Here is a 4,090-nt window from a genome sequence, read left to right on the forward strand (position 1 = left end):
AACAATAATATTAAGGGATTAGAATTCTGTGGCTTAAAACCTAAGGTGTCATTGTATGCTGATGATTCAAGTTTTCTTTTAAAACCACAATTAGAATCTCTCCACGGCCTCATAGAGGATCTAGATACTTTTGCTATCCTCTCTGGATTAAAACCAAATTATGATAAGTGTACTTACTATATTACATATTCGCTCACCCAAAAAATGCTAATTTTACATTACCATGTAGTTTACCAATTAAATGGTCTGATGGAGATGTGGAGATACTCAGTACACAAATCCCAAAAGAAAGAAATTATCTCACTTCAATAAATTTGTATAGAAAGTTAGCAAAAATAGATAAGATCTTGCTACCATGGAAAGGAAAATACCTCTCTATTTGTGGAAAAATCACCCTGATTAACTCTTTAGTCATATCACAGTTCATCTATTTGCAAAATTAAAAGGGCCTATTTATATAACGAATATGAATTCTGGGGGGCAGAAATGATTAAATATTAAAGCATTACACCTATCACCAAAGGCATAAGTCATACAACAGTTATACTTAAATCCAAATTGGTTCTCTAGTAAATTGATAAGAATGTCTCATCCTATGTTCAAGAAGGGCCTTTTTCCCTTTATTCAGATTACACCTGCTCACTTTTGGTTGTTTGAAAAGGAAATAATCTCCGAAATATTGTTATTTTTTAAACAAGCCTTAGAAAGTTGGTTGTAAATTCAGTTTAATCCACCTGAAAAGACAGAACAAATAATACACCAAAAATTGTGGTTAAACTCAAAAATACTAATTGATAAAAAAGCTTTTTTTTCAAAGAATTTAAAAAAAAGGTATAATTTTAGTGAATGATATCATAAATAGGACCGGTGGAGTTATGTCACACATACAGCTAATGCAGACATATGGAAATGTCTGCTCCACCCGAAATTACAGCCAATTACCACAGAAATGGAAGAGGCAAGTAGAAGGGGAAAAAAGTAAGGAACGTGTATGTTGGCCCTCGATTAAAGAACATAAATGGTTAAAGAAAAGTGTGTTAAGTAAAAACATATACCAATTTCATTTAAGTAACAGCTGTGCCATATGAATTGCAAAATAGTTGGGAAGAGATTTTCAATGTACCCATTCCATGGCACATGGCTTATGAATTGATACGCAAAACAACACCGGATTCAAAAGGAAATCACACTACAAACTACCACCCTCAGGCACTTAAGGAAATCACGAATGTCATCGACATATTAGAATTAGTGGATATACGGAGGCTTAAATATCCTGACCTAGTGATATATACAGTTGAAGTCGAAAGTGTGTGCATGAATGTGCATGACACAAGTCATTTTTCCAACAATTGTTAACAGACAGATTATTTCGCTTATAATTCACTGCATCACAATTCCAGTGGGTCAGAAGTTTACATATACTAAATTGACTGTGCCTTTAAACAGCTTATAAAATTCCAGAAAAGTATGTCATTGCTTTAGAACAGGGGTGCCAAACTCAAATACCCAGTGGGCCAAAATGTAAAACCTGAACAAAGTCACGGGCCAACATTGAACAAATTAACCTTTTAATATGGACCCAAACAAGTTTTGCTTTAACATTGAATATGGAACAAGCATCGCTTATTACCATACAATATATAATTTAATAGTGGAGACATGCAAAATTGAATTTCAAATGAAAAAACACATCAATGGTATTCATTTATTAAATAAATAAAATTTAAATAAAAATTGTATGCCTCTTTTCTATTTGCAGCCTTCTGATTTAAATACCAAAATAAACTTTTTCCACTGGCTAATAATTTTACAAATAAAATGATAATAAATCAATCAACCATTCAAGCCCATGCCTTGTAGCAATAAAAAGTGCATAAAGAAAACGTTAATTATTGCACACTGGTCTAATCTGATGTGCCCAAGCCAGATACCTGGCATCTCTTCTTGGATGCTAGTTCATCAATGTCTGGGCTCAAGCTCTGAGCTGAAGAAATCCTCAGTATCGAGCGAAGATGTTCATCAGTCAGACGTCTCCTGTGAGTTGTTTTGGTCATCTTCATCGAGGAGAAAAGTTGCTCGCATAGATAAGTGCTGCCGAACATGGAGAGCATCTGAGCAGCTTGGGTGCGGAGCTGAGGCATTGTGTCAGGGATGAACCGTGGAAACTGTGCGGCGCCCACAGCATCATACTTTGACTTCAGCGTGTCGTTGCACTGGAGTTCAATCAGCTCCATTTGGATGTTGGTCGGTTTCCACATCAACTGCGAAGGGATTACTAAGCAGTTCAAACTTGCATTTCTGGGCATCGAAGTCGGCAAATCGCCGGCTAAACTCAGCGGCGAGAACACTGAGTTTTTCAGCAAACTGTGCGCATGGGAACACGGCGGTAGAGATCTGCGCTTTTATGGATTGGCAGCAGGGAAAATGGCAAGGGTTTCCTTGCAGCATCTGATTCTCCCACAGGCACAGTTTAGTTTTGAAGGCCCTCACTGCAGCGTACATGTCTGTGATGATGCGCCCCCGCCCCTGAAGCTGCAGGTTCAGCGCATCGAGATGGCTCGAGATGTCACAGAGAAAGGCCAGCTCACACAGGAACTTTTGCTCCTGGAGCTCTGCTGTATCCTTCCCTTTGGTTTCCAGGAATTGACATATTTCCTCACGCAGCTCGAAACATCTGTTCAGTACTTTTCCTCTGCTTTAGCCATCTCACCTCTGTGTGATACGGCACGTCTGCGTATTCCGAACCACACTCCTCCAGAAAAGATTTAAACTGGCGGTGATTTAGACCTTTGGCTCTTATAAAGTTAACTACCTGTGTTACTGTGGTCATAACATGTTCCATCTTTAGGGCTTTGGCACACAGTGCTTCCTGATGTATGATGCAGTGGTAAACAGTTAGCTCACCTGCACAGTTCTCTTCCCGCATCTTCTCCCGAACCATGCCCACCAGTCCACTCTTTTTACCGCACATCGCTGGCGCACCATCTATCGTTAATCCAACGAGTTTATCCCACGGCAGCTTTATTTCAGTTACACATTTGGAAACCTCCTCAAAGATTTCCTTTCCTGTGGTTGTGCCATGCATTGATTTGAATCCTAATAGCTCCTCCGTAACACACAGATTTGAGTCCACTCCACGGATGAAGACTGACAGCTGAGCAGTATCAGATGCGTCGCAGCTCTCATCCACAGCGAGGGAGAACGCAACAAAATCTTTTCCCTTTTCCATCAGCTGGTCATACAGATTGGTGGCAAGATCACATGTGCGATCAGCTACTGTGTTCCTGCTCAGGCTCACGTTTGAAAATGCTTGTTTTTTGTCTGGGCATACGAGGTCACATACCTTCATCATGCACTTTTTCATGAACTCTCCCTCATTAAAGGGCCGGGCTGATTTTGCGATCTCTGCTGCCACTATATAACTAGCCTTTACAGCAGCCTCGCTTTGTGATGTGGCTTTTTTAAACATATTCTGTTGTGAAACCAAACTTCTTTTCATCTCCTCTACTTTCTGGCTCCTTTGAGTCATGTCCAGGTCCTTGTATTTGTCATGGTGTTTCGTTTCATAGTGTCGTCTAATGTTGTACTCCTTACTTACAGCCACGTTGACTCCACAAACAAGACAAACAGGTTTGTCTTTTACATATGTAAACAGATATTCTGCCTCCCACTTGTCCAGAAAGCTCCTGTTTTCTGCCTTTCTTTTCGCCATTTTTGGGAAGGGTTAGCTCGCTGACAGTTGTAGCGTCTATGTTGCTATGACTACTGTCACAGAGGAGAGAGCGTTTCTGGGTCCTGTCCTGATTGGCGCGCGTAAACAGCAGAGCATTATGGGATTCGTAGTATTAGTGGTGAATGCGCTGTATAATACCGGCGGGCCAGCTCTAGTAGTAATTTGGTATTGTCTCGCGGGCCAAATATAATTACCCCGTGGGCCAAATTTGGCCCACGGGCCAGAGTTTGACACCCATGCTTTAGAAGCTTCTGATAGGCTAATTTGAGTCAATTGGAGGTGTCCCTGTGGATGTATTTCAAGGCCTACCTTCAAACTCAGTGCCTCTTTGCTTGACATCATGGGAAAATCAAA

The 4,090-nt window shown here is 40.4% G+C and overlaps 1 pseudogene; it reads right to left on the reverse strand.

The window, feature by feature from the left end:
• Positions 1-1,873: 1,873 nt before the first annotated feature.
• Positions 1,874-3,809, reverse strand: LOC109867517 (general transcription factor II-I repeat domain-containing protein 2-like; annotated as a pseudogene).
• Between the last annotated feature and the right edge of the window lie 281 nt (positions 3,810-4,090).

This window comes from Oncorhynchus kisutch, linkage group LG22 (genome assembly GCF_002021735.2).
Source record: "Oncorhynchus kisutch isolate 150728-3 linkage group LG22, Okis_V2, whole genome shotgun sequence".
NCBI classification, from domain to species: Eukaryota; Metazoa; Chordata; class Actinopteri; order Salmoniformes; family Salmonidae; genus Oncorhynchus; species Oncorhynchus kisutch.